Source organism: Vanessa cardui, chromosome 9, assembly GCF_905220365.1.
Source record: "Vanessa cardui chromosome 9, ilVanCard2.1, whole genome shotgun sequence".
Taxonomy (NCBI): domain Eukaryota; kingdom Metazoa; phylum Arthropoda; class Insecta; order Lepidoptera; family Nymphalidae; genus Vanessa; species Vanessa cardui.
The window spans coordinates 5878198-5901308 of NC_061131.1; the positions used below are offsets into that span (position 1 = coordinate 5878198).

The 23111-nt window shown below is 31.2% G+C and overlaps 1 protein-coding gene across 18 annotated transcripts in view; it reads right to left on the reverse strand.

Moving 5' to 3' along the window:
* The window catches only part of LOC124532199 (glutamate-gated chloride channel), a 67079-nt gene extending 46750 nt beyond the window's left edge, over nt 1–20329 (reverse strand). For 13 of the 18 annotated variants that reach the window (XR_006966629.1, XM_047106949.1, XM_047106948.1 and 10 more), the window contains exon 1: nt 19765–20329. The gene's annotated coding sequence lies outside the window, so the exon portion shown is untranslated. The remainder of the gene's footprint in view (nt 1–19764) is intronic. The other 5 variants (XM_047106938.1, XM_047106940.1, XM_047106934.1 and 2 more) reach the window with 4 other exon arrangements.
* Nucleotides 20330–23111: the final 2782 nt, after the last annotated feature.

Here is a 23111-nt window from a genome sequence, read left to right on the forward strand (position 1 = left end):
TTGGGTCAGCCAACCTCAAACCGGAATACAAAAATGCTAAGTATTACTGCTTGGCGGTATTCCCTTGGTACTTGGTAAGTAGGTACCCAATTATCTTATGGGTTCATAATGTGTAATTGATATAAACTAAGATATCAGTAAGTGCTACTAAGTCTTCTTTAAGCACTAACTTTAGTCAGAAATTGATTACGTATAGTATCCGCATAAAATATTAATATCGAGATGCTTTGTATGCATTGCGCTTCTCCATGACGGACGAGGGTTGGCCAAAATTGAAGCGATCATTTCCGTTGGCTGTGGAATTATTACGTATAACCCTTTCTATATTAACAAACCGTTATTAGAGTACGTGAGAAAATATTTGTTTTATAAAAACAAAACTTAGTCGTAATCATATCGTCGTCGTCGTATATATAGCTTTTAAAATAGCAATGTTTTTAAACAGTCATTTCAATAATTTAAGCAATTAGGTAATATTAGTAATGTCCTACTATATTAGGTACTTCTCTCATTGAAATATATTCAAACTTTAACATAAAAACGTAGTATTTGTACTTTCTTAGGTTTCAAGTGTGTCTTACATGATTTTTTCATCGAATTTCATCAAATTAGGTTTAGTGGTTTTGCCGTGGAAGATTAACCAACAGCTGACCTACAGAGTTCCTTTTTCATTTATAATATTGAATAGTATAGGATTACAGATGTTCATCAAATAGATGTATTAAGAGCTCTCATTGTATGTTAGTTTTCCTTATTTTAGCTAAATGATGTGTACTCATAGTAATGTCTCATTTGTAAGACAAATTTCTGGATCAGACTAATCGCCAGCACGGCCCGAACATGCCCCAGTCTACTCGGTCACGGGCACCGGCCAAATTGGCACCACTCGCTTGGTTAATTTTATCGATCCATAGCACCCGATTGGCTGGTTATGAAAGTTCATATAGAACAACATTTTAATTGTTTTTTTTTTAAGTACTTTGTTTTACAAACCAGGTCTTCCGCTTGATGTAACCTTTTTTTTGCAAGTTTACCTCAAAGATAAATGAAAGGTTGTGAAGGGACAGAATTAATATAAAAAATAGAAAAGAAAAATAAATACATCAATACCGTTTTTTGATAAGCCTTTGCATTTTTTATATCTTATTAAAATTTGTATTTGGGAATACGTAAAAAAAAAACATTATTTTTATTGTTTGTAAGTATTTCTTTCTTTACTTTGTATATTTATTTTAGTTTTATAAATGATGACTTCACTAAATATGTCGAAATGGACCAGGTTACACACGCAAATCGCAAGATTAAACACTAAATTTCATATGCTTAATTGTTGAAGGGAAATATCGAGAGGAAGCTGACGATGCAAGATGTAAGTTTCCGATGTAAAAGTGACGCATATATGTATATACGAGTTGCAACTTGAGGTCTTAGCCCTGCAGTAAGACATTTGCAAGACCAGCAGTAATATATTTGCGAGTTGGTTTGGTTGGTTTAGCACATAGTGCTGTTGTGTTATAAATAACGACGGCAAAGCTTTCATGTTCCAATGCAAATAGTTTTGTATGTTTTCAAAATCTCAAAAATAAAATACTTAAGAAGACAATGGTCTCATCAGACGCGATACGATGAAAAATATAATAATAACTATTATTATCTCGTAATATATTCTCAAGCCAGACATTCTGAATACTATGTATAGTATAAATACGCAGTAATGACTTTGCTTTATTGCGTCAAAGAATTAATATTAAACTTCGGGTGTTTAGGTTAAGAGAATTAGATATTTTATAAACAGTAGTAAAACACAACTAAAATCCATTAAATTCTTATTTAATTTTATGGAAAACAGTTAAAAGTAATAAAATCTTTATTAAAAAGCTAATCAGGTCAGTTGAAATATGATATTATTCTAGTTCTTTATTTAATGTTTGAGAAGCTGATGTTCTAAATGTTTGTACTGCGAAACAAAAATTAATTACTATATCGTTGGAAGATAAACTTCTTGTGCGCGGGTGCCTAACAATTGAGTTATTAAGTTTGTAGTATGCTGAGGAAACTTTCATAATATAGTACGTTTTAATACTACTGAGACTGAGTGGATACAAGTGCACAGAATATATTAACTCGACTCGTAAACAGAATTAGTTTCTAAATAGACTTCAAATTCGTATTGCTTAATTTAGTTTATAATGAACTGGGTTATTTGTTTGATTAAACAAACTACAAAACAATTCTTTGGTTAATTAAAAAAAAAACATACTGTTATTACACAGTGACATTTCCGTTCATTAAGTTCGTTTTTTTAAAAAAAAGAAATGACCATAGATTGCGTTTATTTTTTATAATATAACCTCAACTCATAGATTGTCTAGTGTTTGGTATAATTTTTTCATGTGTTTCGACATATACAAGAATATATGAAATAAATTTCCTGTTGAAAGACATTTCGCTTGTCTCATAATTCAGAAAATTTCGCGCTTCCTAAAACACTGGAAAGAATAATGATCGTTGTTTGAAATTAATGTTACGTTATATTAGAATATGACGAAGCAATTTTGCGCTATCAAAAACGTTGACCTCGTTAGAAACATCTATTGTCAATGTGCTTACAAATTGCAATATCGGGAAATAGGCCGCATTGCTGTAATATTGGAAACGATCAATTGAATTTCCGCCTTCTAAAAATCTTCAGTCATTCTGGTTAAACTTTTTCACAGTGATTGACATAACACTTGCTTGATACGCTTATGTCACATGTAACGTTTATTGGAATGGTAATAAGCTATTCGTATTACTTGCACTGTTAGAATTATATATTGATTATAGTTATTATTTTCAGGATATTTACCATGTTTTTTTTTATCCGTTGGAGCGACATTATCTACGAATGTCTTGTTCACTTTAATGTCGAAATATCGAGCTCCAACGGGTAAAAATAAAAAAAACATGGTAAATATCCCGTAAATAATAACTGTAATAATAAAAATAACATTATAATAAATGTTATATAACAAATAACAATATATTAATGTTACGAACAAAGATTTATTAAATAGCTTATCTTTTTGTTTTAGTAGTTTTCAAAGTTTTAATCTATCATTGATGTATATTATTATGTTCTAAGTTGTTGGTGAACCTAATTACAAAAAAAGGACTAGTCTGGCTGATCGGTATGTTTCTTCAAAGAAATAAACAGTTTTGATGATTCTGATCACTTTCAATCATTCCAAAACCGACCTTAATTTTAAGTCGATACAAAAATTTATGTGTTGCGACGAACAAAGTATACATATTACATGCCTATCATATATGATGGTAAAATCGTGCATAATACTTTTGGCATATGACCCTTAAATTAAAGACAGCGAGATGATGTTATTAGGCCTCACTCTAGTTTAGTTACACATTCATAGATATTCACATTTAGAGGTAGTAAATTTGATCTAATCATATAACAATTCATCAGAGTAAGGAATGATGAAAATATTAAGCTCATATCTCATTTGTTTTTTTTTGTAATAGTTTTAAAATAAATATACAGTAAAGTAAAATAAGAAGAAGATTTTTTTATTTATTTTAACATGTAACTAAATATTACAAACAGACAGGAAAAAAGGTACCAACAATTATGTACATACATATTTTATGTTTAACATTAAGTAATGAAACTCATGTCCTTCATAGACATTATTTTGGTCTACAAAAAAATTTTACGTGTAGGAGTATCTTATTCAACATTTTGTCATCTTTATAGTCCCGAAGTTATTTTATTACTGATAGGTCTATATCTTCAGATAAAAACTGGCAGCATAAAGTCTATTCATAGTGGCCTGTTTTGACTCTAACGCCAGACAACAAGGCGGCAAAGTGAATCATTTAGGTCGAGACGTTATTGATCCTACATTTTACCTTTTGTATAGGGCGCAAAATGTTGATGATATTCTAACGATTTCCTATTACATTTTGCACTAAGTACCATTATCGCTTAACACCAGACTTCAGCTGCTAGAACCTCTTTGTAATACGATATTGTGCCTATAAAATTTTATGAGGAGTTTTGATACATTAAAAAATACGTTAATTTTAAGATTTATTTAATTAAATGAGGTTAATATTTATTTGTGATTTAATTATTTTAAGCACAACGAGCAAATATGGTGTCGTTTATCTTGAAGCATTCTTCTGAACACAGCTAAATTATTAAACATAACACGATATAAATTTAGAGATAATAAAAATACATTATGAACATTTATCCACTACATTAAACTTAAGCAACACTACATTAAAACACTACCCATATAGGGCTTCGCAATGTTCAGTGAATAGTGAAATAAAATATAGATACATTTTAATTCCTCTTAGTTGTCGCTTTAAATATTATTTCGTAATGCAGTTTTAAATTATTAAGATTCTCGTAGACTTCATTTAATAAAAGATTTTATTTATTATATCTATATCACATGAAAGATTGTATATGGTTCTTTATAGTCCGGGAAAAATGTTATTATGTAGGTAACATGCGAGATAATATATTTTGTAAATTTAATTTAATTAATATTATTTGTCATAGTGACTTAATATTTGTGAATTGTTATAATTATTTAATATGTCTCAATAGTCAAAATATTTTAAGTTAAACATTAGTTGGAATTATTTAGAATTATGATGGTGCAAATGGTAGAGTCAACAGGTGGAAATGACATATCTATATTTAACCGATCTGCTCGTTACACAGTTGGGCAAATCACATTGTAATGCTGGCTTCACGCGACTAATACAAATCGACTGTTTATAATCCACGTAGTGTATATATGACTATATGTATATTCATTTATTACACATAATAATTGTTTTTATGTTGGTAGTTATATTAACCACTCATTTCATTCGAGCTGATGATTCAGAGATCACTATAAATAAAACGGTGGTTAGTTTGTTTCAATTTTTTTTAAAGAAAAACAACAGCCTGTACATTTCTCACTGCTTTGCTAAGGCATCCTTTCCCTTTGAGGAGAAGGTTTGGAACATATTCCATCGCGCTGTTCGAATGCGGATTGGTGGAATGCACATGTGTCAGAATTTCTGTGACATTAGACACATGCAGGTTTCCTCACGATGTTTTCCTTCACCGCCGAGCACGAGATGAATTATAAACACAAATTGAGCACATGAATATTCAGCGCTGCTGGCCTGGGTTTGTGTAAAGATGCACGTGTTCTTACCACTGCGCCATCTCGGCTCCAGCGCCATCTCGGCTTAATATTTTTGTTTCAATATATTTCAAGAAGGTGTCTACGTTATTAGCCTTAAATACAAACCAATTGTACGTTTTGGCACTAAAAATATAATCTAGATGACTAGTCTAACATAGTTCACTTTTTCAATTATATAGGCGGGCGATCAAATAGACTACCTGATGGTATGTAACCACTTAGGCAGTCATAAGTCCATATAGGATCTTAAATGGTTGAAATTACACTGGCTCGTTAGCTATTAAAACCAGAACGTAGCAGCGCTGAGTACTGTTTGGTAGAGAGTCTACACAAAGCTCTGCAGCGGTTAAATAGGATTTTTTTCCTTGTCACGATGTATTTTCTTAGCTGGGAAATGCCAACCGGGTTAGAAACATTACAGAGCTCAAGCGTTCACTCTCAATTCGATGGGACGTTAATTCAATTCGGCCTGTGAGCGTTTGCGCTGAGAATTAACTTTTTCATGTTGTCCTGCATCTACGACTTGCACCTGCAGTCAAATACAATTTAATTCATTCAGTTCGTAACAGACCTACTTCTGTAATCAATAGGCACTATTTAGCCAGTAAGAATTAAATTTTGTCTAGTGAAATGAAAACATAAACTATGTAGGTAAATATTGTCATTACAAGATTGCCTATTTATTGCATGGAACTAAAAATATTATTATAAAATAGTTGCGCCCGCAAAAAAATTGTAACCTAAGTTACTCCTTATTATATCAGTTATCTGCCAGTGAAAGTCCCGACAAAATCGGTCCAGCCGTTCCAGAGATTTGCCGGAACAAATAGTCAGACAGATAAAAATTATAAAAATGTTATTTCGGTGTATGTAACGTGTATACATACGTATGCATTGAGTTAAAAAGGGCTATTATAATATTATAAACAGACACTCCAATTTTATTATCTGTATAGATTACTAAGTTTCAAGTCGAAAAGGTTCATTTATATTTCATAGTAGATTATTTTTGGGTCCATTACCCAAATTTGATAATTTTGTAAGGCTTCGGGGACATTATTATCCATATCTGTCACAAATAATGATTATAAGTTTTAAACTTGTAATAGTTTTCGATGAAGTTTTATGTGCGGGTACGACGTTTTATTGGTGAAATATATTTTTGCAAGGAAGCTCGAACATACAGCCAGGTAATTTTGTAGCGTATTTTTAATACATTTCGATTAAATGTGAATAGTTTATAGTAGTAAATATATAAAGAATATATTATTATATTTATGTATAAAACATCCAAAATGTATTTATGAATATGTAAGCAATAATAAATAATGAATGATAATAAAGACCTTTGTAGAAAATTTGTATCTAATCGATAAACAAATTTCATCTTAGCTGAGTATCACGTGGCGTATGAGTCAGCCTCATAGAACTCACGAGATTTTCATCGACTTACATAATTACATAGATATGTTAGAGCAATTTGTGGACGACTTTATAGATGTACTGCAAATCTATCCAAATCAAAATCAAGACATTCTTTATTTAAAAATTGAAGGCTCGTAAAAGGCACTGTTACAACGTCATTGAATATTCAGTACACTGTATTGAATACTCAATTATTTATTGTTTTTTTGAACAACAAAAATGTTATTATAATTGTATTTTAGGACAAAATATATTTAGGTATTTTGTTTCATATTCAATTTGGCGTATTACTATTTTATCGGAACAAATTCTGACGTTACATAGCAATATTAAATAGTAAATTTATGTAGCTTTGGGTACTTTATCGTTTTATTTAAATTTATACTTAAAGAGACATTACACTTATATCCTTAACCGACTTCAAAAAAGGAGGTTCTCATTTCGATTGTTTGTATGCATGTAGGTATGTTTGTCCGCGATTATCTAGCGTTTGGCTAAAGCCATTGTGGTGCGGTTTTCAGAAAAGTATTTGTTACATTCCGGAGAAGGTTTTAGTGCTTTTACCGAATAAAAAAAGAGGTGGTTCTGCGTTTGACCTGTAAGCATGTATGTTTGTCCACGATTATGTGTAATCTATTTATTTTCTGTCATGTGAAGGTTAGCTGTGTTTACACGGTTAGATGACGAGTATTTTACCAGAGTTCCAGTTGTGACAGAAGGATATCTTATACCATAAATAGTCTAAAAAATAAGTCATCAATCTTATTTATACTTAGTATGAAAAATAGTCAAATTTATTATTAATATATTATACCTATAGTAGCGGCACGCTATGATGGCCGTTTTGACGTTTGCCCGCTCATGAAGTTTCGTATTTAATAAATATTACATCAAAGGAGCAAATTGTTGTTCTTTATTGTCAATAGTGACGTGCAGTTAGTCATAAAATTTATCGAATGTGATTTCTAAACTACAAATATTAGGATACCGCGAAGATAACTTTTTAACGATTATGAAATAAATGTGAAAATAGATAATATTTTAGAAAATGAACTTATAATTAATGTGAGTGACGATAGTAGTGAGCGTGAAAGCAGCAGTATGGACGACTCCGATTAAATCTAACCACTAGTGTTTTTGGTTTCTTTTTTGTATCAATTTATTTCTTGTATGTAATGTGTTTCTAAAGTTATTCATTCTAATTCCAATTTTTGATTTAAATTGATTTAGATCGAATATATTACTTAAACTTATTTTATATATATTTTTTATTAAACCTTTTTAATCATATACTACTTGTAAAAAAACAAATATTTGAATATATTATATCGCTAATAAATTTACATTTCTCATCACTTTTTTAATGTGTCAAAACGGCCATCGTATCTTGCCGCTAGTATATTGAAATGCACATAACAACGTACCGTATTCATAAATGTATCTAGTGAAAGTGTCTTAAAATTTTGGAAGACTTTTTGATTTTTGATTTTTTAGTACGTTTTAATGTTTCTTATTTTCATGCGAAGGCTTCATTCACGTAAAAATCAGTAAATTGATTTCATTAAAATTCAGCATAGTGATAGCTTAATTATATACTATGTTCAAAGAAAGCTTTTTATGGCCGGAAACAAAAGCGTTCCCAAGGGTATAAAAAAACTTTGTTTCCACGCGTCGCGTGCACTCCAACTTACTACACTACAAATAAAGAAAAAAAAATGTTTATATTAGTTTAAAAATAAATTAATTTTGATATTGATTTTCCACCTACACATGTAATATAACGTTGCTGTTATATACTTCTCAATCATTGCCTGAAGTTTGTAAGTTTAGGTAATTACAATGATTACTGATTTCTCTGGAGTCAGAAATGCGAGTATCTATAACCATTTGTAAGTTTTAGTTTCATTCTTTTATTTAATAGTGCATATGCAAAGATTGCTGAACTTGATCTTTTAAAAACATCTTTTTTTTGGTCGTTTAATGCAAAATGAATTTAACATTTTCGAAGCGGGAACAAATAACACCAGCAAATAACCTATTTAAATTAATATCATTAATTTAAATTCCAATATTGAAATCAAATAGCCTCCAGAGAGGTCGGGAGAGTTCAACCTCTCCAGCCTCTTCCTCATATAGCACACTCTAGCATATAATATCCAATAAAATGGAATACTTATCTTAATATAGGTGCACCCTGTGCAAAAACCTTGGCGCTGGGCGTTGGGTTACGTTTGGCCGATAATAGACCAGTCTTACACTATTGGTGAAGCGATAACAAGTTACAAATATGTATATACTGAAATTGTGTTACTTTTTTTCTTTTTATCATATCCTATCCTATTTTGAGATTAATTATATTTAATGACGATACATAAAAAATTTCGTAATCGTAGAAAATCATTATTTTTTAGATTACATATTTTATGATGATTTTTTGTTATGTAACAAATGTACCGGTTTTTATGACGTTTTATCAATTAAAAGTTCTGTGATGGCCCACGACGATGTCATCTGAATCTTGCTTCAACTCAATGATAGATTAAAATTAACAAGATTAAGTGCAGGAAATGAGCATTAACGGAAGTTTCGCGTTTCGTTTTTTAATGTAGTTAATAGCTTAGGTACTTTAGATATCTTAAAGTCCCTCTTGCATATTTTACAAAAGGGATTAGATTGTCTAGAGTGGTACTGCTTCTAACCATTTTTATTATTCATTAGACGGATTTCTGGCCCTTTCATTATATCTCGGAGTCGTCTCGTTATGCTTTATTCAACTCGCAGTCTTATAATTTAAGCGAAAGGCTGTCTCTGATAAAAGCAAGAAATTTCAAAACAAATATATTTTTTTAGAAAATTTATGATGACATCATCCTTAAATTAACAAAATAACATGTTTAGTTTTTTTTTAATACGAAAATCAGTGTAATTATTTAATCTCGGCGTATTGAGAAATTATATTGGATTGCAATTGATACAAACATTAAATTTGTTTTGATTTTGTTAAGTACTGTCTGCACATTATCTTAAGAAAGTGTGTTTAAAATTTTAGAATTAAATCTACTAGTTTTTATTTCATATGTAATTTGCGGCGAAGTGTGTGTAAAAAACTGGGAGAAAAAGGATTTAGACTTAACAGCCTGCCCTTTGTTTTAAGTAAAGCCTCCTTGTGGGCGGATGGTGGGTTAGATTCAGCCACCACACGGTTTTTGAGGCGTTAATTATTTATAGCGTAGGATGCTCTTACCACAAACAAAAATATATATTTTGACACACACACACATACACAGGTTGATACGGGGGTGCCACTCTTCTTCTTTGTCGGAAATGACTTGAAACATTTTCATAACAAAATTATTAGCATAACATAAGTAGATAGAAAGAGATAATAAAAAATAAATAGTCATTAAAAATCAATTGGTAAAGTTATCTACTTCAAACTCTCAAAGAGTCGAGATGTCACGGAATATGAAGTTAATGTTTTTAATGTCTAGTTTGTGTTTTTAGATCAGCTCGTGTTAGGAGAGGAAAGGAAAAGGTTATATTAATCAGATAAAATCACATCAGCACTTTAACCTGTACCAAAAAAAGTATGCTGGTATAAGTCCCAAATATTCTTTATTGGGAGAGCAAGGCCTGATTGAGATATGATGATTATACATAGATGATCTTTATTAAATACAATTACACTGTGAGTTATTAAATCAGTAATGTTTAATTTGTAGTCGGCTTAACCAAACTACATAATATAAACTGAATGTTCTGCCATTGTTACGGTATGTTAATGCGATTGAATTTTACATGGAGGTTTTGTTTAATTGAGTTTTCTCGTTAACACCAAACCAACACATTTGTACATTACATAAAACGTAGTTGCCATATTTAATTAGTAAAGAATTGTTATGAATATAGTTCATGATATTTAGTGTAGTTTAGAAGTTGCAGTCTTAGATGGTTAAAGGAATATTTTGCTTGATTAAGTACGCATTAAAAAGAAAAGGACAAAAATAAAGAAGACCGAGAAAAATATACAAAAAAATGTGAGTAACAGAATGAGTCTCTCAACCAAAATAAAGTCCATTAGAGGCAACAAAATAGAAGGTATTTCGGCTCTAAAAGCCTTGTCTGAGAATAATGTTGCGAGTCGGAAACATGGGAATATCTGGATTTAATGGTTTGTTCGACCACGCCTCTTTATTCGCACCTAAGCCTCCAATTGCTTATCATGTTCCTTTTACAAATATAATTTTATTTTGTTCAACAATTGCATTGAAATACACATACTAATTATAAATGGCAGGATTATATCATTAAGAACCATAAACGAATGGCCAAATTCTTGGATATTGGATAGTACCCAATTTTTTGGAATTGTCTCAAGCTACTCATATTTATAATTGGCTTAATTTGAAATGGAGAATTTCATTTCTTTTACTTCACTCGTTTCAGTCTAATACAGCACTGACACCAATTTTAAGCAAGTGGGTCTTAATGACATTCATTTGTACTTACTTAGGTACTACGGAATTTATATGATATGCGTCTTCAATTTACATCATTTGTACATTTTTCATTTCGACTCATTTATTATGAATTTATCAAAGATATTTTTCGCATGAAATTAAATCATTGTGTTTTCAGTAGGTGTATGCTAAAAAGCTTTGTTTTTTTATACAGTTTGGTTCGTACTCGTCGTTGCGTAACGATCGCAAAATTGGTCAGGAATCACATCGCGTGCTTCAAAAAAGATCCGTAAACATTCGGAAAAAACAGTATTTTTTTATGATGTATCATCAAGGTTACGTAATGTTATCGATTCATAACGACATTTTTTTATTTTTTATGAGTCTCATTTGACTACACATGTAACATTCTCGTGGATAAAATGTAATGCGAAAGTTCAAGTCGTTTTGGAAGATTACAAATCTCGCAAGGGAGTAATGGTTTGTACGTGAACGCAAGAGATTGCGATAGGATATTGGATGGGGATTAATATTTCAGACGTACCTCGTGAGTTACAGTAGTCAAATAGTAATAGTTTTCGTGCATGATCTTAATTAATATGCAAATTATAAACAATAAGAGGTGCTTATTATGTCTTTAGCATAAAGAATTTTCCGAAGTAGAAATTTTTGTGAGATTTCCAATGAAGATTTTTTGCGCGGCTTACGTTAGACTGAATCGTCACGTAAAGGAAAAGTGTTATATCTCCTCCAGGCGACCTTTTCCTCCCTTTTCCTTTTATTTCTATTTTATTCGGTTTTATATAATATTATTTAAACTTATTTTTTGTTATTGATTTAATTCATATGGAATTTTATTTATTTTAATTCTCGTCATTTAGTTATCAAACGTTGATACTTTATGTTTGTTATTTATTACAAATGATATAGAATATATGGCAAAAACAACTTCGTTCTCATCGGTTGGCATTTCACTTTTTTTTGTGGTTTTATCTACTAGTAGCAATATGTAAAATCTATTTATTGAACGAAACAGGAAATTTAATATTAAAATATTTCACAATTTCAAAAATTTCCCGTAATGATTAAGTTCAATAATAAAGACTATTCGACTATCATGGATATACTGCATAAATACTCCTCAAAAATATTTATTCTATCAAAATGAAATCTGTGTTTGATGCAGAGAATAGCAATCAAGCCATTCAATTAAAAAGCGCTTGACGATTGTCGATGTATACAATTTCAAATAAAAATAAAAATCATTTTCCCTTGTTACACACGCGTTACTGCTGCTATTGTGCTTTTAAACGTTTCATATAATAAAGTAAACGGTGAAACGAAAACAAGTCAACCGTCGTTTTGTACTTGTGAAACATAAATACGTGCATACGATAATCGCCTTTATGTTTCACACATTAATAACCGTGTAGATTAAATTTGTACGTAAATGTTGCTAAAAAATCTTCAGATTAAAATTGTAAATGCTTCTTTAATTGCTAATGTACTTTTCATTTCTTGCATTCAGTACAATTCAAGGGCGAGTGCCGTACGTCTCCGTTCTAATTATAACGTTTGACATTCGCTGCCGATACAAGTGTCCAAGACAAGTATTCTCATCAAAACATTGTTTACACGTATAATATTAGACAGTGATACATAATATATCGTATATTAAAAATATAACCTTTTTGGTGTTACATTAATCGCATGACATAAAAATGCGAAACATTTGTTATGCATTGTTCCTTGAATAGGAACAATAATAAAGACATTAAAAAAAAAAAACCCTTGTATGGACAATGGATGAGGCGAATGTCATTCCTATTTTGAAAACATTATAAAAATGTTCTTTTTTTAAATATTCTCATACTATTTATTCTCATACTCTAATATTGTGAAATAAATTGTAATAGATAAGTTAAGAGTACATGTAGGCTAATTTACTTTTGTATTTTATTCACGACTGCGTACAACATTATATTTTACAGACGCCATAAATTTGCAAAGCTTTGCCAAACTCTAGTACTCTAGTAATTCTTGCAATATATAAATACTTAATATAACAATAGAAAGACTCTTTGAAATTAATTTGCACTAAACATATGCGAGACAAAAATGTATTGATATTAATTAGACTAAGTACATGATATCTTAGAATTTATTATGCGTGTAAAGAACATTTTTTATCAGTATATATTTCTTTAATTATTTAAACATAATTATTATCGTAACTACCACAATACATCTTCTGCTTATTTTATGTGGAATTTATAAATTGTATATTTTATACTATTAGTTATCCGCGACTTCACTGACATTTTAGGGTGTTGGTAGTCATGTGTCAGGCAAAAAAATTCATCAAATTCGGTTTAGCACTTTTTTTTGGAGATTGGGATGACCGTATGGGCCACCTGATGGTAAGGTAAGTCACCATCACCCATAGACAATGACGCTGTAAGAAATAGTAATTATTCCTTAAATCGTCAATGCGCCACCAACCTTGGGAACTAAGATGTACCTTGTGCCTGTAGTTACACTGACTCACTCACCCTTCAAACCGGAACACAACAATACTGCATACAGTTGTGTAGGTACAATATCTGACTTGCACAAAGCCCTACCACCAAGTAATTTTGAAGCTTTGATCGTGAAAAACCGACAGACAGACAGAGTTACTTTCAAATTTATAATATTAATATAGATTGTATATAATTCAATTTCATTTGAGTAATTTTCACTTCTAAACATGCTGTCATGTCGAAATAATACGTCGTCATTTTTAGGTTCATTAAACTTTACACGCGAACAAAATCTGCCGCTATTACCTACTTCATTATATTAAAAAAGTATTATTATAGGAACTACAATATTGTGTTTATTGAACTACGAGTGAGTATGATAAGTGAAACGATCTCTTGGTGGTAGGGCTTTGTGCCCGTCTGGGTAGGTACCACCCAATCATCAGCTATCTACCACCAAATAACAGTACTCAGTATTGTTGTGTTCCGGTCTGAAGGGTGAGTGAGCCAGTGTATCTACAGGCACAAGGGACATAACATCTTAGTTCCCAAGGTTGGTGGCACAATGACGATGTAAGGAATAGTTAATATCTCTTACAGCGTCATTGTCTATGGGTGATGGTGACCACTTACCATCAGGTGGCCCATATGCTCGTCCGCCAATGTATACCATAAAAAACGATTCTGATATGTCACAATTAAAAAAAAATATTAATACTATATCCTTATGTAATTTTTGCTATAATGCAATTTATACGTAAATACGTATTAAATCAAACATAGCTTGTGATCCTAAAATATGCGAACGTTTGTATTTAGATATGTTATATTTCACTATAATAAAATAATAATATCGAAATATATCACATGTGTTTTCCCACGCACAATTATTGTACAATTGGCGGTTCGTTTACTGGTATTAATTTATATTGCTTTGTAATTGCAAATTTGTCTTTAATTATAAGGTTCCACTTATATTGTACAGTAGTCAGTTTTATAGCCAACCGTTTATATAAATATATTATTTATGCTATTGTTTGGTGGACGAACATATGGGCCACCAGATAGTGAGTGGTCTCCATCGTCAATGGCGCTGTAAGAAACATTAACCATCCCTTTCATCGCCAATGCGCCACCAACCTCGGCAACTAAGATGTTATGTCCCTTGTGACTGTAGTTATGGCTCACTCACCTTCAAACCGGAACACAACAATACCAATTACTGTTGTTTGGATGTAGAATATCTAATATATATTCAAGGAATACAATAAGAAAACCGTCAGGAATAAAACTACGTCCAAAAATAGTGTAAAGTCGTAAAACTGTTGTTTATAAACATTTATATAAGGCGCAAGTCGTTCCGTGGTTAACTATACTCTTTATTTATACTGAATAGGCTATTTGACAATGCGAAAAGTAAATTGTGAATTATTGTAATCAGTGTGGATTATGAGTTTAAAAATGGTTATTTACTAACGAAACTTGAAAATAATACTTAATTTATTCAAAAATCAATAAATAAAAATGCAGTTTTTCAAACGTCTGTCACGTGACACAAAACGCTTCTGATTGGCCGGGCTTATGATGAAGTCACTTTCTTGTAAACCTTGCTTTTCTACTATATGTACCACAGATTCAAATACAGCAAAGTGACGTCACCGACCCCATTGCAGCGCCATATTGTCCAAGTAGTGTTTCCGCGCGTTATTTAAAAATGGAATTTTTAATATGATATTTTTAGGCAAATATGTACTAGAATTAAAAAAAAATCAATCATCTTTTACTGGGTTCCTTAACCTCTACTTAATAATATAAAACCAGTCAAATAGTTGTATTTGTATTGTTGATATGTCATATTTAAAGGACACTAGCAACTCGCCCCGTCTTCGCACGGGTGTATTGCTGGTACTAAATATACTATAGACTTTATTTACTTACGACATCACATTAGCAACCTCTAAAATGATCAGTGTTTCTTTACTATATTGTCCATGTATTATTTACAATAACCTTCCTCTCGAATCACTCTTATTATTTAAAAAAACCGCATTAGAATACGATTTAAGCATACATAGGGATATAGGGACAGAATAAGCGACTTTGTTTTACACTATTTCGTGACTAGGTATTTCATTAATTTAGTATAAATATAGCTACGTATTTCACTGCTCCATAAACTCGTTAAAAATAATGAACGTAATATAGATCATTCGCAAGATTTTATTCGATAAGACTTATTTAGACATTGGTGGACATTCAATTAAATATAGAATAGCTTTGAATCTTTTCGTTAATATTTTACTTTATGAAGTACTATATATATTGTAAATACATAATAAGATAATAAACTTAACTCAATCAGCTAATCTAATCAAGCAATATGTCCGTTCGTACTGTGTTAATACATCTTGTAGTACGATACGTCATTACTTTATTTTTAAATTAGATCTTTCAACATCTTAATTTTTACTCCTCGTCATTGGAAATTGTAAACATTTTTATTCAGGAGCAATAAATTAGTTGTTAAATTGGTGAAGTCTTTTATTTATATTAAGAATACGTCATTACTATGACGATTTTCTTTTGTTGATTTACTATGTAATTTTTACATACAAATGTATCAAAAGTTTTTAAGCGGATCATATGCAATCTAATATTTATATCTTATAACATATAATATTTGGACTAAGTATTTGTTGCTATATATATTTATCTATACTTACATAAAACAAAATTGGAGTGTCTGTTGGTAACATTAAAATATCCCTTTTTTACTCAATGCATATGTAAGTATACAAGGCACATGTACCAAAATAACATTTTTTTTAATTTTTGTCTGTTTGATCTGGCTAACTGACTCTCTGGAACGGATGGACCGATTTTGACGGGACTTTCACTGGCAGATAACTGATATAATAAGGAGTAACTTAGGCTACAATAATTTTGTTTCAAATTTTTTTGTTCAATTCAAACGCGTACTAAAGTCGCGGGCATAGTTTGTATAAAAGTAAATTTTATACTTGATAATATACTGTGAGCAAATAAAATACTTTATGGTAAGTTCACTGTACTATATACATCGCTCTAAGAAATGTTCTCTACACCGAATGCGCCGCCCACACTGAGAACTAAAATGAGCTACAATGTTATGTTACATGAGACTGTAATTACTAATTACACTCAATTCAATGAATCGTCATACACGTCGAAGATAATGTATATATTTTCTTACATTATTTTCGAATTTAAACAGTTGACTTTGAAGAGCTTGAAATAGTACTGCATTTTACAAACGGTTGACACTACGAGATACTTTATCGTATCTTAAGATATTGTAATTCGTGACAGCTTTAGAAAAGTTTTTAAATGATAAACAGTCCCTTCTTCTTGATGTAGTATTTCCAACATATAATAAAATATGTCATTGTCTATGTCTAGTAGAGTATAATATCTTTATAAAAACGTGACTTATCTTAATTTTTTTGTTTCATATCTATCGGATTATAATTTTCTCGTTAAGAAATTCTAAGGGAAAAAGGAATACGAATCTTATCTTATCTCTTTCTAAAAAATATTTCCTTTCAAAAATATAATAAATAAAAAATGTTTAAAATTAATTATACATATATGTATATTGGGAATTTATTATTTTATCTCAAAGGGTTCATATCATTCAGACAAAAGGGATAATATTTTGACATTGCCAGAAGAGGATTATCTCTAATAGGTATACGTGACTTTAATTTCTTACTTTCATATCTAACTTTATTTAAGGATTAAAACTTTTTCCTAATCAAAAAAAAGAGGGAATATGAATCTAACTATTTCAAAAAAATATTTCCTATAAAAAATAAAATAATCACAAAAATATTAATATTGTGCATTTATTCTTAAAAAGGAAACAAATGGCATAATATTTTGTTCGCAAAGCAAAATTAATTTGTTGAATGTACTAGTGTTATATATTTGTTACATTTGTGTTTGCGGCGACATTGCGTAACATAATCATTGCCCACGCGTGTTAACCACAAACAATAAATGGTGACAGTATTTTTAAATGCACACAGCAAGATCTTTTACGCAAACATATTAAGTGTTTAATGTAAAAAAAAAATTTACTTAATATACAGATACTGTATTGCGTACATGACTGTAAGACAAAAGCTTGGAGTTTTGATAAATAAAAAAGAGTAACTACTGAGTTAATCGCTAGCAGTACATTTAATTTAAATATTTTTATAGTTCTTTAACTATGATTTCCATAATATAAATCTACTAGCTGAACTTGCGGCTTTACCCGAGCGAAATTTATAAAACTTTACCTAAAGAACGCTATATCCTTCTACAAAGCATAAACATCTCCCTTACAATTTCCATCTAAATCGGTTCAGTAGTTTAAGCATGAAGAGGTTACAAGTGTATGTTACTTTGGCATTTATAATGTCAGTATAGATACTTAATACTGTAAGCATGCCTTTTTTTCTGTCTGTCTGTTTGTTCCGATTAATCTCTGGAATGTCTAGACCAATTTTGACGGGATTTTCACTGATAGAAAGATGTGATAATAATAAAAGGCTACAACAATAACTCTTTTTGTTAAGTGCCAATGAACGAAGCCGCGGGCACAGCTAGTTTAAGTATATACTAAGACTTAAATAATGACGATGGACGCTGTCTTGATTGTTGTATATGAAAATTGACTATTACAGTCTTAATTAGTCCAAAGACCTTAAACCAATGTTAACGATCGGTGCGTAGATGTTGGTCGAATTAATTATTAATGAACAACAGAGCGATACACGCCAATCTATTCAAGACAGATCGGTTTAATGTTGATGCCTCTTCCAGTTCCGTTGGAATTCTTAGAAAATTTTCTTTAATTCTGTAAATAGCGTTTCATGTAGACCATCGCCGTGTACTGCTACAATCGATTAAGAAAATAATACCTACATATTTATATTTATAGAGCCAGCAATTACTTAACGTGTATATTTTAAATAAGGTTAAAGAATAATAAAACGTAAGTAGAATGTCGTAATGTTTTCTGACGTTTATTTATTAATACAAAAGCTAAAATTTATATTTATGATATATACAATACGTACATATTTAATTATGTTTTACTTCTTTAATTATATATTAATTAAACAGTCAATAATTGTATCAATATTAAATTAATAGCATGAAATGGAAACTAATTGAATATATTTACACTTTTGTTTTAAACTTAGAATATAATTTATCTATAAAATGATGGCTTACGTACGTATTTTACGCATCAATACTATTTAAAATTTATAATTATAACGATTCTTGGTTTAAATACAGATTTTTTTTAATAACTGATTAAACTATTAGAACTAACAATTAAATCCTTCACAATACATTTCGTACATACGAATTCGGACATCTCTATGACCTACATCTTTGAGAATACTCACTTTACGTCACATTTTGGCCGAAACCCAATATTTATAATTGCAAAAAAATATATGTCCATAAATAGGATGTGTATCATAAAACATGTTATCATTTACTGTAAGCATAATGCGTGGAACATGTTTACATATATGTATATGTTGTACTTCTCGTTATACAAGCATATTGATTTTAACTAGTAAGTATTACCTATAACTTGACTGTAGTTGGATAAGAATAACATCTAAGTAAGCGTTCTAGTATATTACGTATTAACGAAAGCAAGGTTTTAATATTTAATTGAATTTATACACAAATAGCTTCTTTTTAAGTTTAAGAGTTACTTTCAGTAACTACACTATAATTTTCGTTAATTTTTATTTTATCTCTGTTTAAAAAAAATAGTAAAAATGTATATGGAATATAATTTTTTACTTGAGTTACGTGAGCAGCTAAGTCTAAGACAAAGATTATGTTTTAGACTTTACTGTTTTTAATTAGAATATTCGTATACATACTAATCATTCTTATGAATTAAAATGTAATCATTGGTTGATCGATTTGAATTGTATCTAAAAAAATATGCGACAAAAATTTAAAACCCTATAAATCCATTTCATTGAAAATATTATTAAGACGAATGAATGAACTGAATGAATTGTTTTCTTTTGCTATATTCGCAAAAGAAATACAGCTAAATAATAAAGGACGGTAAAAGTTTACCTTGCCGCTCCCACCGCAGTATCGATTCCTTCGTACCACCAGCGCGGTCCCACCGGGCACCGCCACCACTTGCTACCAAGCAAAGTAAAACAAAACAAATGAACACACACACTTAGAACGTTCGCACTATTTCATACGTAACCGGCGAAATCCGCATCGACTCACTTTTCGACACAGTCAACTTTCGAACAAAAACTATAGAAAGTTATCAATTACAAGCTACAAATAATGTTGGCGTTCGAATGCCTTTTGACAGTTGATAAATAAATAAAAAAACGCTATTTTAATTGAGCGCGCACCGCGGGAAAGTTTTATGGCGATTTACGCTTCCCCATACCGTCGGCGCGCACGGAGCTGAAGTTTTCAGCGTAGCGTCTGAAGGCGAGTGTGCTTTTGTTATGCAATTCACTGCGACGCGAGTCCGCCAGGGGGCAGCGCGCCGCCTAGTGGCGCAGTGGCGGGCATGCGCACTCTCCACCTCTGCGACACATCACTACACTGTCGTTTGTTTTATTTTCAGCCACATACATATTTATTGTTCGGCATTAATAACAAATAAAGTCAGTTTACGACAACTGTTTATTATTTATTTATAAAAAACGTACATACTTTTTAAAAACTTTGGTTTCCCGATTAAACCTTTAGTAGTATTTCGTCCAGCTAATTTTAACATCCTTTGTTTTCAAAGCTAGGTAACGTAAAGGAGATTTTTAGCTATCATATTTTTTATAATATATCGTAAATTATATTAATTTATATGCCAGTAATCATTGTACGGTCTGTTTTAAATTGTTTTTATTTTTAGGATTCGTTATTTGTCGCTTCGTCCTATTTAATCCATAGCGAGTAAGGCATAAGAAAGTCAATAACAAAAGTGGCTGGAGGTCAGGGCGTTAAGACATCGCGTGAACCACGATAATGGCAAAACGGCAGGCGAGTTTAATCCACGGCCTCGCTTGTAAGCTAGTTTTTATTTAAAACTTTCTGGAAACATGATTTATTTTAAATAACAAAGAAAACTCAACTGTACCAGTAATTGGATACGGGAGTTACATTTTAACTTTTAATACATAAATTTAATGGTATAAACTGGAAATAATGTTAGTCGATGCGTCGCTTATATACTTATGCTTTGCATATAATTTACTTACCTTATTCTAGTAACTTTACTTATAACAGACTTATAACAGGCCTATATGACTTCTAAGGTTTGAAATACATTTATTGGAATTGACTTTCAATTGAATTTTCAATAACTCTATCGTAAGCGTAGACACGCGATGAAAAAGTCTACAGTCTTATGCCAACTTTTAATATATTATGTGTGTCATCTATGTTGACGTCATTCTAAATTTATGTGGAATGTAGATTGTGTATTACATTATTTGTATTTTTACGGAAGCTTCACTAATTTTTGAGTTATTGCTTAATACGGATTACGATACTTACGAGTTTATTATAAAATACGACACGAGTTTTGTAAGCGATTTGTGTTCTATATCTAGGATATTAAGGCAGGGGCAGGCTGTAGTGATTATATTTATGTATTATACTTATTAACTAAGGAGGCGATGTTTTTATTGACTTATTAAAACTAGAAGACTAGGTCAGACTAATTGACGTATTCCTACAATAAACAGACCAAGCTGGTGGTCCTAGCCAGGATAACATTTCGCACAAACAGTTCTTATACAATACTAGTTGTCACTCGCAGCTTTGCTCGCGTTTTGGCAGGTTGGTTGTCATGTGTTAGGCAAAAAATAGCCTATGCCCTTCCTTGGGAAGTCCAAGTTTGCTTCATAACAAATTTCATCAAATTCAGTTTGTTCGTGAAAGAGCGACAGACAGACAGACAGATATATTTTCACATTTATAATATTAGTATAAATAAGAATACAAGAATATAATAATATGTAAGATCTTACGTCACTAACTAACAAAGGATTATTATAATGTGCCTTCTAAGTAGGTTAAATAGGGGATGAAAGTTAATGTTAGAGATTAAATAATAATACTAAAATAAGAACGGAACGGTTTACAACTTTTTATGCGGCAACTCTTTATATTTACGACAAGCAACACGCCACGGTTTCGCACGTGCAAAATTTATTAATAAAGAAAATGAGAAGTAAACTTCGCAAGTAATTATTAATTACGTTACGTAAATTATATTATGATGTACATGTGTTTGATGTACATCCTCAGGTTTTGCCAACGTTAGCTATGAAAGACAACTAATATAGTTTGTTGATGAAAACGTTGTCATGAATCAGCCATATTGTACAAAATATTTCCAATTATATACAGAAATATTCCTCGATTATCGCACTTTCTATTAAAAATATCAGTACAAAATCTATCGAGTGATTTAGATAGAAGTACAGACAGTACAGATAAACACTTGGTTTCATGCTATTATTATTATATTTAGACTTTGAAAATACTAAATCTTTGATATTTTACAAATAAACTAAAATTGAACAAATAAATAATAATATTCAACCTACGAATTAAAATAAACTAAGAGAAAGAGGTTAGTAATATATTTTAGGAAGTAATTTTTAAACATCTTACTACCGAAAATATTGAAATAATAAATCGCGGATGATCTTTAGTCCGCAACAGGCCCGCCGCTAGCTGTTTTGTCGCCCGCGTGCAATACCTATTATGCCGCCCTTTCTTTCTCTGCAAAAACGCATACTATTATTCCTCCACATGAGGTGGGGGCGGGGTGTATACCTGCTAAAAAACCAACGTTAGCGACCCACTCTGTCTTTTTGGAGGATGTTACGAAATCTTTTGTGCATACTACCGTGACGTCCTAACGCTAGGCTCTTCTTCCTTCCTTCTTCCTAACTTCCTAGGGAGTTCTCAGGGTACAGAAACCCTTAACCCCGGGACACTAATGGGGGGAGGAGAAGACATCCATAGCGAAGACCCCTTCTACTGGTCTTCTTCGGCGAAGCGGGTCAGTAGCACTGTTCCCACGGTCCCGTAAGATAAGAACCTTGTTACGAGCATTAAGGGAGTCCAACCAAATAGGTGTATTTTCTGTCCAAGTACAGAATCAGCAAACAAATCCCATACCATTGCATCAAGATGTGAGACGATGGGACGTTATTTCCCCCAAATTGTTTACTAATTCAATGGAGGATATGTTAAGACGCTGAACTGAAAAGGACATGGCATCAACATCAATGGCGAATACATCTCTCACTTAAGATTTGCAGACGCTTGCTGATTCTTCTATGCGTATTGGCCTACGGATGAACTTGGATAAAACCAAGGTCATGTTCAATGAACATGTTCTACCGGAACCGATTGTGATACACCGTACCGTCCTCGAA